Source organism: Gracilinanus agilis, chromosome 4 (assembly GCF_016433145.1).
Source record: "Gracilinanus agilis isolate LMUSP501 chromosome 4, AgileGrace, whole genome shotgun sequence".
Lineage (NCBI taxonomy): Eukaryota > Metazoa > Chordata > Mammalia > Didelphimorphia > Didelphidae > Gracilinanus > Gracilinanus agilis.
In genome coordinates, this window is record NC_058133.1 from 218,977,268 (window position 1) to 218,989,721 (window position 12,454).

The window sequence follows — 12,454 nt, forward strand, 5'->3', positions numbered from 1 at the left end:
TCCCATTACAAAAAGAGCTACTAAAGTATCTTTGAATATGGAGGTACTTTTCCAGTAACTACCTCTTTTGGTTGGCCTGGGAAAGTCAAACATTAAATAAAGGATGTTGTATACACACAGTTTTGTCAGAAAAATTATTACTCCTTCAGCCACAGTCTTCATTTTTTATTCTCAGCATTATCATATAGTTGCAATATAATCTAAATTTTATTAACTATAAGATAAAATAAATTTATTTTCATAATTTTTAGTTTCATTTTTATTTATTTATTTTTTTATTTTAAGCCCTTAACTTCTGTGTATATAGGTGGAAGAGTGGTAAGGGTAGGCAATGGGGGTCAAATGACTTGCCCAGGGTCACACAGCTGGGAAGTGTCTGAGGCTGGATTTGAACCTAGGACCTCCCGTCTCTAGGCCTGGCTCTCAATCCACTGAGCTGCCCCCCACTGAGCTACCCAGCTGCCCCAGTTTTATTTTTCAAGATAAAATTGTGAACTAACCTTTTCCCCACAATTTGCTTTGAAACTTTGGTTCTCCTTTTAAAGATACAGTTTAGATAGTCATTTTCAGATGATTATTAATCTTAGATAAGAAGAATTTCTTATGCTGAAATCTCTCTCATAAAAAATGTTGCATACTCCACACAACATTTTTAGCCATTTATGTCATTTTATATTTATATATGCTCCAGGCTACATCTTATTCTGTGATCAAATGCTTTTTAGGATCAAAATAATCAACAAAGTAGAGCCCCACATCTTTCCTACTCTTTATTACTGCTATACCTTTCTTTCCCCATTGTACTAATCCTAGTGAATAATTTGCAATATTATCTTAAATATGTTATATTGTGTTTGTATGTTACACAGCAATAAACTGATATTTGAATAGTGCTTTAAAGTTGACGAAGAGCTTTCCTCACACCAACTTTAGGTATATTACAATGTAGTTAAAATAATAAACATATATATGTATATATATTTACGCATATATGTGGTAATAAACTTTAATAAGTATCACAGGCAGGACTCCAGCATTATATATACTATACTGTAATGCAAAACAAAATTCTCAAATAAAAGTCCTCTTTTCCCTTTTGCCTACTTTCAAGACTTCCAAACTCCTCTTTCACTTTATATATAGTACATTTTCCTTTTTGTTGTCAGACTTTTTTATTGTACAAAAATTGGATTATCATCTGAGTCCCATACTTTCTTCTCTTTGGCCTTGGCAAAACTCTTTTCTGAGAAAAGATCTCAATTTTCTTTAGTAAGAATGTCTTACCTATGGTATTCTATTGTTTTATATCTTGTTCGTCCTCACCTATTTTATCCTTTTTCTTTTGTTTCTCACCAAATCGAAATCCATCTTGTTTTATCTCATCAGTTCTAATTCCTCTTTTGCTTCTTTCTTCTTAGCACCCACTCACTTTTAGTTACTTTTCCAACTTGTGAGGGTGGCTACTTCCTGGAGTTTCAAGGGCTTTATGCAGTAGATACTTCTAAAACTATAGTTCAAAAGCTATGAACTTCCTAGTAATTGACATTCAAAAGGTATAATTAACTTGAAGCAAAAGCATTTCTTAAAATAGCTTAGGAAAAGAAGCTAGCTAAAAAACATTCATCTCATAAAACAGGGGGCATAATCTTCCATAAATACTCCAACATCTATATTTTAGTGGACTGAGCAGAAACTTAGAGTACATTTGGAGTGTGAAACATATATGTAGGGAACATTTTTGGCCAAGATAATGCATATCTCTGGTACTATAGAGTTCTTAGGTCTTTCTTATGCTTGCGTAATCTGATTTGGCATAGCACTGAGTAAGTAAATTAACTTAGATAAAATTGTCATTTTATTGTATTGGCCTGGCCTGCCAAGCCAATATTACAAGTAATATTTCTCCACTTGTTTAAATCTGTCTTTATTTGTATGAAAAGTATATTGTAATTGTAATCATATAATCCTTGGGTTTGTCTTGGAAAGTGGATTCCTGCATTTTACATAGTTTACATAAAATACAGTTATTTTAAATGTATGTCTCTTCCTACCTTTTCCTACTGGGTTTTGTTGGTAGCATATAGAAATGCTGATGAATTTATGTGGATTTATTTTATATCTTGCAACTATTCATTTCTTCAGTTTATTAGTCAATTTTTCTAGAGTTCTTTAAGTTATACCATCATATTATGTGCAGGTGATAGTTTTTTTTTCTCATTGCTTATTTTTATTTAATTTCTTTTTCTTATCACTAATGCTAGCATTTCTAATATTATATTGAGTAATAATGATGATAATAAACATCCTTGTTTAACACTTGATCTTAATGGGAATGCTTCTAGTCTTCCCCCGTTATAAATAATGGTTGTTCTTGATTTTAGGTAGATACTACTTAATATTTTAAAAAAGGCTACATTGGTTTTCATTTTTACTAGTGTTTTTATTAAATATTTTGTTAAAGGTTTTGTTTTCTAATATTAACTCAGTACTATATTCCTGGTATAAATTCTACTTGGTCATAGAATATGATCTTTCTGATATATTGCTTTAATCTCCTTGCTTATAGTATTTTATTTAAAATTTTTGAATTGATAATTGTTAGGGAAATCAAGCTATAGTTTTCTTTGATTTTGCTTTCCCTTGTTTGGGTGTCAAAACAGTATTTATGTCATAAGAGGAATTTGGCAGGACACCTTTCCTATTTTTCTAAATAGTTTGTATAGTATTGGAATTAATGGCTCTTTAAATATTTTGTTAGACTTCACTTGTAAATGAGTCTGGTCCTAGGGATTGTTCTCTTAGAGAACTTATTTATGGTATTCTATTTCCTGTAATGTTAGTATATTGCAAGTTACACTTTTGTAAATATTAATCTATTTCATTAAGATTGTCAATTGTATATTTAATAATTGCTTAAATTTCATCTTAATTGGAAATGCATGAATCCTTTTCATTTTTGATACTGGTAGTTTGGTTTTCTTGTTTTTAATCAAATTAATCAGTGTTTTATCTTATTTTTTCTTTCATAAAACTGGTTTCTAGTTTAATTTATTAGTTTAATGGTTTTCTTTAAATTTTATTAATTTCAACTTTGATTTTTGGGATTTCCATTTTGGTTTTTAATTGGGGATTTTTAATTCGTGTTTTTTCCTACATTTTAAAAATTGAATACCAGCATTCATTGATCTGTTATTTTTCTCTTTTATTGATGTATGCATTTAGAGATATACATTTTCTCCTAAATACTGCTTCGATTGCGTCCCAGAAATTTAGATATATTATCTTGTTGTTATTCATATTCTTTAATGAAATTATTGATCATTTATATGATTTGTTCTTTGGCCAGTTTATTCTTTAGGATGATTATTTAGTTTTCAATTATTTTTTAATCTGTGATTCCACAGACATTTATTGAATATAATTTTATTGCATTATGACCTGACTAGTAGGTATTTAATATTTATGTTTTTCTGTTTTTGTTTGTGAGGTTTTAATGCCCTAATATGTGGTCACTTTTGTGAAGGTGCCATGTGCAGCTGAGAGAAAAATATCCTCCTTTTTATTCTATTTCCATTTTCTCTAGAGGTCTATATTGACTAACTTTTCTAAAATTCTATTCAATTCCTTAACTTCTTTCTTGTTTATTTCATTGTTAGATCTGTCTAGCTCTGGGAAGGGAAAGTTGAGTTTCTCCACTAATAGAGTTGTACTATTTCTCCTCCTGTAAGTTATTTAACTTTTCCTTCAAGAATTTGGATGCTGTTTGAAAAAATAAAAGAATATGCCGCTGGTGAAATAAGTATATAATAGGTATTGATAGGTAGTATAGAGATTGGATGAATGATAACTGAATTTCTAGGTTCTTTAAATGTTCTTGGGCCAATAACTTGATCTGGATAAGGATTTCAGGGAGCGGCTGTTAAGATGACACCAACAAGGTTTATTAAATTAATAGAGATAGGTAAGGGAAAGGTTTGAGATAAACTAACTTGGAACAAACTGGATGCCCTCCTGAAGTGGGTAAATAAACACAAACACACACAGGGGGAAAAGGTGAAGGAAGAAATGAAAGGTGAAGATGTATAACTATCTTAAACAAATACAAAAGGGGCTTTGACAATGTGAGTGAGTGGCAGTACTTAGACTAAATCAGCCAGGGATATCTTACTTCTACAAGGAAAGGCACAACAGGAATAAAAAAACACTTTTTAATAATGACTTCAAAGGGTAAGGGCAGTAGAGAGAAGTCACCCTAACCTAGTTATGTAAGGACAAACTCAGGAACTGGGAGTTGGGTCAGGATCTACAATATTTAAACCCAAATGACTTAACTAAGATCTAAACTAAACCAAATCTCTAACTAGAATAAGAAGGCTGAAGAGGTAGGATTCTCACTACACTTGTCCACAGTGTTCCAAGATGTCACAGATGTTGCAGGAAACCAGGATCAAGTTTTATCCACAGCCAGTTAATCCTTAAAAGCTCTAGGGAGTAAGGTATATATCATCTGTTGTCCACCAACAGATGTCTAAAACCTTTCTTTACCTAGTCCACGATAGTTGATTGAAGTATCTTCTTCTCAGTGATATCCCACTCTGTCAGCTCCTTGGATATTTGGCAAAGCTGGACCACACAACCAAAACCTCCTTCCTTCAATTTGGCAAAACCACACTCTCTCTTCAAACTCTGGCTTCATTCCATTATGGAATGTCCGTGAAGTCCAAGATTTCTTAAAGCTGTCATCTATACTCTTCCTCATAACAGTCCCACCAAAGTCCAAATGGTACTCTAAACTGATCTTTCTAAATACCCAGCTGTCTAACTCAATCCTATCCAGTGTTTTCCTATGATTGTATTTAAGCAAGGGAAAGGTGGAAGGTGAAATAGGTCCAGCTGGGTGGTTGGGAGTCTCACGTCTGTTGTCCTCCAAAAGGTCCTTCAGGAATCCAGTAGGTAACAGCAATTAATCCAAAATGGAGATGTAGTAAGGCTCTTGACACAATTGTCCTCCAGTGTGTCTGACCTAAAACTCAACCTCTTTCCAGCCAGGGAAATCTTCATGGTTGATGATCCACAGACAGGATATTGAGAGAGTAGAACAGAAAGCACCATCCAGGTGAAAGTCCAGGGACCAACTGCCAACATAGCCAGTCACACACCCAGTGTTGGGGAACCTTTAACTCTGCTTTGTGCCTTTCACCTTCACTTTCCTAGTTTCCCTACAAGACTTCCCCCCTTTGCACAAAGCCAAAATAGTGTTCACAACACGTGTTGTGAACAGTATTTTGGTATTTGTGCACTAACAAACTAAACTAAAACTAAAATTCTTACCCAAAATAACAAACAGTCTACACTCATCTATCTTATCCTATCTAATACTACCTTATTCTAGGGATTTAATCAAGGAAAGGAAAATTATACAATGAACAGTTACAAAGTTCAAAGTACAAATCAAACACATGCAAAAGCAAAATTAACAACAAAACATCAAAATGGGACTACAAACACAAATTTCATGCAAAACGTTAAAATCATAAAATACTACTCTTCAGAAAATTTTATTACTGTTATAATGTATGAACAGCAAAATTTTGAAAAAATACAATTAACAAAACATTGCATAAGTTTTTACATAAAAGTTAAACCAATCCATCAAACTTACTTATGCAAAATACACTTAAAAGTATATGAAAATTTAAAACAAACTTATTTTAAATTAAATTTTATTCCTTTTACACAAAACAAAACTTTTACATAGAACTCTATGTTTATAAAAAAACTTAATCAGTATAAAATATTAACTACATACATAATTTTACATTATGTATAATACATACATACAATATATACATGTATGCACCCAATATTTACACAAATGTTACATGTGTACATACACTTATAATACAATTTTGCAATCTTAACTATAATACACACTATTTACACATATTTATATGACTATTTATATATTCATGTGATATGTGATCTATAATATGTTTTATGCAATACGTTTGTTATGTATGTTGTAATGTATGTTAGTGCCTTATCTAATCTTATCATATCCACCCTAAATTCTAAGTTAACTACAGCCCTATCTCAATATAATCTTCTAAAAATAACCCTATTAGTATCATCCTAAACTAACTAAAATCTAAACTAAATCCTGTACTTATAATTACATACTTCAAAATCAAGATCAAAACTTCAGTTCTTTTTATTTTGTTTGAAGAAATTTCCCCTTCTCCGAAGTTCATAGTAGCAATATGTAGTGATGAATGCATGTGAATATGTGTTATTACTATATTACATTTCCCAAATTTCTTAAAAACATTAGTTCATTAATCACTTGATCTTCTTCATTGAAAATTTTCTTTAAAAGTCTTTTTCTGCTTAATATTTACAAGTCTCTCAGTCTTTATACAATGTCCTCTAAATTTCTGAGTCCTCCTCTTCATCAGCAGTGTCCTCTTCCACTGGAATGATCTGCTCCTTACTTATCTTTTTGACTGAAGACTCTATTTGACTGATGAATCTCATCTTTCCAGGAATAATTCTTCTTCTTCAACAATTTCTACATTTTCATTATCAATTCCGTGAGCTAATTTAATATGCAAACAATGAACCATGAATCTCTTTCTAATACTTTTGCTGAAGATAATGAAACTAATATAGTTGTATAAGGTCCTACCCAACTCTCTTGTGTTGCCAATGTTTTGGCAAAGTTTTTCACATAGACAATATCACCTGGTTGAAAATTATGAAAAGAATAATCCAATGGACCAGATTGAATTAATAATCCCATATTCTGTAATTCTCTTAGCCTCTTCTGTAAAGCACTTAAATATGAAGCAATTTGGCAATCGCCTCCTAAGAGTGATGCATAAACAGTCTTACAAGTCTTTACTTGTAGTGGAGCATGTCCAAAGACCATTTTGTACAATGATATATGTAGATCTGCTGTTGGTATTGTACATAGATAAAACAAAGCTATGGGAAGAATATCTGGCCATTTGAGATGAATTTCAGCACAGAGTTTCCCTACCATAGTCTTGATACCCTATTCATATGCTCCACCTGAGCTGAACTTTGTGAATGATAAGGAACATGGTGTTTAGGTGTTATTCCTAGATTCTCATACACTCTTTTAAGGATATCCTGAGTAAAATGAGATCCCTTATCTGAATCTATGGTTGGAGGTACACCGAACCTAGGAACAATTTCCTTAAGTAACAATTAAACGTGCTGTGTTGGTATTTGATGGAAAAGCTTTAGGCCATTAAAATTATTAGGTATCATCCCAGATTGAAAACATAATTCCATTGTATCAATTTTTGCTTGCATTGCCAATAACATCTGCTTTAATTCCCAATCCCTGCATAGTCATCTAAATACAACCTTCAGTATACCAACAATCCAAAATAACAACCATCTGATTTTATATAACACCAAAAAACACAATCCCAGCAATGGCATATAAGCACATTCAGTTTGTAGCTTTAATCCCATAACTGGCTTTAAAAAATTTAAAAGCATGTAGCAAAATCTTGGAAACACAATAAATATAACATAAGGAATATACAATAGACAATCATAGAAAAAGAACAAAACTGTATTAAACGTATCTCCTGCCCTTATATTATATTGTGCTAACAATGTATAATGCACTGTAGTATAGTTGGTATTAGTAGCCACTTTGAGTCCAAGAAGAGTTCCAAGAAAAAAGAGAAAAAATAAGAAATAAAAAAAATTTCATGCAACCATATTCTCCTTCAGGCTTTTAACAGGTATTTAAATGGGTTTTAAATTTTAAAATGGCCCTCACAGGGTCAATCCAGTTAAAAGTCCCAGTTCAGCACCTTGGATAGCTCTCTTCTGCTTGCTCAGCAAGATGGAACTTTGGAGCAAACTGCTCTTGAGTGACAGCCCCTGAGTGACAGGTGGAATTCTTTGCCTGCTGGCTAACTGTAACTTAGTGAAAATCACCACAACACCCCCTGAAAGCTTTATCCTTAGCCCAAATCTCCCTAGATTCAACATATCTATCTTGCCACTGAAAAAATAAAAGAATGTAGGGGGCAGCTGGGTAGCTCAGTGGAGTGAGAGTCAGGCCTAGAGGCAGGAGGTCCTAGGTTCAAATCCGGCCTCAGCCACTTCCCAGCTGTGTGACCCTGGGCAAGTCACTTGACCCCCATTGCCCACCCTTACCAATCTTCCACCTATGAGACAATACACCGAAGTACAAGGGTTTAAAAAAAAAAGAATGTGGCTCTGGTGAAATAAGTATACAATTGGTATTGATAAGTGGTATAGAGATTGGATGAATGATAACTGAATTTCTAGGTTCTTAAATATTCTTGGGCCAATAACTTGATCTGGATAATGATTTCAGGGAGAGGCTATTAAGGTGACACCAACAAGGTTTATTAAATTAACAGGGATAGGGGGATGAACTATCTTGGAACAAACTGGATTCCCTCCCACCAAGGTCCAACAGGTTCTCTAAACTGATCTTTCTAAATACCCAGCTGCCTAACTCAATCCTATCCAGTGTTTCCCTGTGATTGTATTTAAACAAGGGAAAGCTGGAAGGTGAAACCGGTTGGGACGTCTCACGTCTGTTGTCCTCCAAAAGGTCATTCAGGAATCCAGTAGGTAACAGCAATTAATACAAAATGGAGAGAGAGTAAGGCTCTTGACACAACTGTCCCCCAGTGTGTCTGACCTAAAACTCAACCTCTTTCCAGCCAGGGAAATCTTCATGGTTGATGATCCAGACAGGATGTTGAGAGAGTAGAGCAGATAGCACCATCCAGGTGAAAGTCCAGGGAACAATTTCCAACACAGCCAATCACTCACCCGGTGTTTGGGAACCTTTACTCCGCTTTCTGCCTCTCACCTTCACTTTCCTCATTTCCCTACAACATATTCCATTTGTGCACATGTTAATTGTGCACAATATTAGTATTATTGTCTATTGCCCCTTTCATAAAGTGGTAGTTTCCCTGTTTATTTCTCTCTCTTTTTTAATACTACTTACCTTCTGTCTTAGAACCAATTGGTTCTAAGGCAAAAGAGCAGTAAGGGCTAGGCAATGAGTCAAACTATTAGGACATGGCTGAGACCAGATATGAACTTAAGACTTCCCGCTTCTAGGGCTGGCTCTCAATCCACTGAGAAACCCAGCTGTCCTCTCTTATCTCTTTCAATTAGGTATGTTATTGCTTTTGCTTTGTCTGAAATCGTGATTATTACCCCTTCTTTTTTTTACTTTTAGTCATTATTTTTATTAAATATGTATATAATTTTATTATTAGACTTTTATTATGCTAATGCATAATAAATTCTCCTCCAGGCCCTTATTTTAACTATGTATTTCAAATGTGTTTCTTATAAGTAACATACTATTGGATCCTGGTTTTTAATTCATTCTGCTATTTGAGTCTATTTTATAGATCAATTCATCCCAGAGTTATGATTACCGACTGTGAATTTCCCTTCATCTTATTTCTTTTTATTCTCTTTCTATTTTGTCCATCCCTTAAAGTCTTGCTTCTGTCCACTACTATTTATTATCCACACTGTTTTTTTTTTTTATCTCCATCCCCTCTATTCTCTACTTTCCTTCCTACTTCCACTTTAGGAAAGATAGATTTTCATATCCAACTGAGTGTGTTGGTGTGTGTGTGCATGCATGTATGTATCTATATATGTAAATATATTACATTTATATATTTAATTTTTCCCTCTTCGAACCAGTTTAGTTGAGAATGAGGTTCAAACATTGCTTTCCCCCATTTCCCCCTCCATTGTAAAAGCTCTTCCTTGCATGTCTCTTTTATGTGAAATATTTTTACTCATTCTTTTTCAACTTTTTCCTTTCTCCTAGTGCATCCTTCTTTCTCACTTTTTAAATTTTTTAACATAACCTAAACATAATAGACTAAAACCCATGCCATATGTCTATATAGAGCCCTTGTAACTGTCCTAATAATGATAAAGTCCTTAGAACTTACGTTATATCATCTTCCCATATAGGAATGTAAACAGTTGAACTGTATTTGGTTCATTATAATTACTCTTTCATATTAACTTCCTTATGCTTCTCTTGAGTCTGTATTTGAGTCTGATTTTTTATTTTCTCTGGTCTTTCTATTAGAGATTCTTGAATGTTCTCTATTTTGTCAAATATACGTTGTTGTTGTTTTTTTTTCCACATGAAAGATTATTCTCAGTTTTGCTGGGTAGATTATTCCTGCTTGTAACCCCCTAACTCCTTTGCCTTCCAGAATATGATATTATTATACAATAATATAATATATATAATATAATATAATATAATATGTCTTCAGCTTCTTTAATATGAATAGCTGCTAAATCTTGTGTTATTTTCACTCGGACGTCTTGATATTTCATTGACTTCTGAAGTATTTTTTACTTGATTTGGATTCTCTGGAATTTGTCTACAGTATTTCTGAGACTTTTCATTTCAGGTCCTGGTAGTCAGTGTTATTTCAATTTTTATTTTACCTTCTAATTCTGAGATATTAGGACAGTTTTCCTAAATAATTTCTCCAAATATGAATGTCTTGACTCTTTCTTTGATTATGGTCTTCTGGCATGCCAATAATTATTAAATCATCTCTCAATCTCTTTATCTAGTTTATTTATTTTTCTAAGAGATATTTCACATTATTTTTCATTCTTTTTTCTTTCTTTTATTGTTTCTTGATGTGTAAAAGTGAAATTTGGGAGATGTCATCTTTAAGTATATATATGTATTTTCTATGGACATTATCAAACTACATTTCCCGTGGTCCAACGGGGTTCCGGTTCCGGTTCTTTGGGCATGGGGAGGCCTACGTCTCCACGCAGAGAGGAGTTTAAATCTCCTGGGTTAGGTGGGAGTGGGCTCCTCTTGGCCAGCAGACTCCGGAGGAGACAGGAGACAGTAATGGCCAGGGCGGAGATGTTGAATTCTTACAAGCGCGTGGTCTAATAACTTTATCTATCAGCTTGGCTTTAATTAAAATACTAATAATTATTATTATATCAGCCTTTATCATTTTTTATCCTTATAGATGTCTCATGAAATCATTATCCTTCTGCTTGAGTAATTCTAATTTTTAAGCAATGATTTTCTTCAGTGAGCTTTTGAACTTCCTATTTGGCCAGTTATACTTTTTTTTCTTTGAGGCTTGACTTGTAGTTATTTTCAGATCATGTCAGTTTTTGAATTTATGTCTTGATATTTCTTGTCACCATAGTAGATTTTAATGATCAGGATCTTTTTTTTAATTGTTGATCATTTTCCCAGCTATTTCTTGACTTTGAACTGTATGTTCCTAGCAAAGGGAGTTGGGAGTAGTATTGTTGCAAGCTTCACTCTGTTTTTGCCTTGTTGTCAAAGCTAGTTTGGTTACATCTTAGAGTGTTTTTTAAGTGTAATTTTTATTTCTTTCTTTTTTTTTTCTGGAGGTGGAGGTGTAACAAGTTTATCCTGGCTAGACTCCAACCTAATGCTATACAATTGCTATCTTTATTGATATGATGAAAGTATCTTAAAAGTCTAAATGCTACTGAATATATACTTTATATTGATACATGAAAAACTCATTGGAACTGTTTTTATTATTTGAATTCATACCTATTGTTTAAGGACAATATATTAATGTAGTAGACCAGTGATTCCCAAAGTGGGCGCTACCACCCCCAGTGGGTGCTGCAGAGATCCAGGGGAGCAGTGATGGCCATAGGTGCATTTATCTTTCCTATTAATTGCTATTAAAATAAAAAAAAATTAATTTCCAAGGGCTCTAAGTAATATTTTTTTCTGTAAAGGGGGTGGAAGGCCAAAAAAGTTTGGGAACCACTGTAGTAGACCATTGTTGCTATTGCCAAATGTATCTTTGCAAAGTGCGTTGCAGAATGAATCTCAGGAAAAACCTCCTCTTCAGCCCAATTCCTCCAAAATTGCATCCTCAGGAATCCTTGGGCTGGCTTTTTTTTTTTTTAATATTTTTTTTTAAACCTTTAACTTCTGTGTATTGTCTCATAGGTGGAAGAGTGGTAAGGGTGGGCAATGGGGGTCAAGTGACTTGCCCAGGGTCACACACCTGGGAAGTGGCTGACGCTGTGGGCTGGCTTTTTATAAGCAGTTTCTCCTTGTCACTTCCTCTCTATCTCCCACTTAAGAACCAGCCTCCCAGTTTGCCTAGGGGGAAGGACAGTGCTTGGGGCCTTTTAGGGTGTGACCTTTCTTTGTTAGTGGATTACTAAGTGTTAAGTAGGAATATTTGAATTTTTGATTGATTAATTTAAAATAGACAAAGGGAATAAAAATTCCCTTTTACAATGAGCTGTGTGTCAGTTGTCTTAGACTGGAAGAATGGCTCTTCTGCTCTGGAATTTGATTTAAGATTTTTTTTTAAACCCTTACCTTCCGTCTTGGAGTCAATAC

At 33.6% G+C, this 12,454-nt stretch overlaps 1 protein-coding gene across 1 annotated transcript in view; it reads left to right on the top strand.

The window, feature by feature from the left end:
- The window catches only part of ABCA5 (ATP binding cassette subfamily A member 5), a 172,899-nt gene that overhangs the window by 114,054 nt on the left and 46,391 nt on the right, over positions 1-12,454 (top strand). The window lies entirely within an intron of this gene.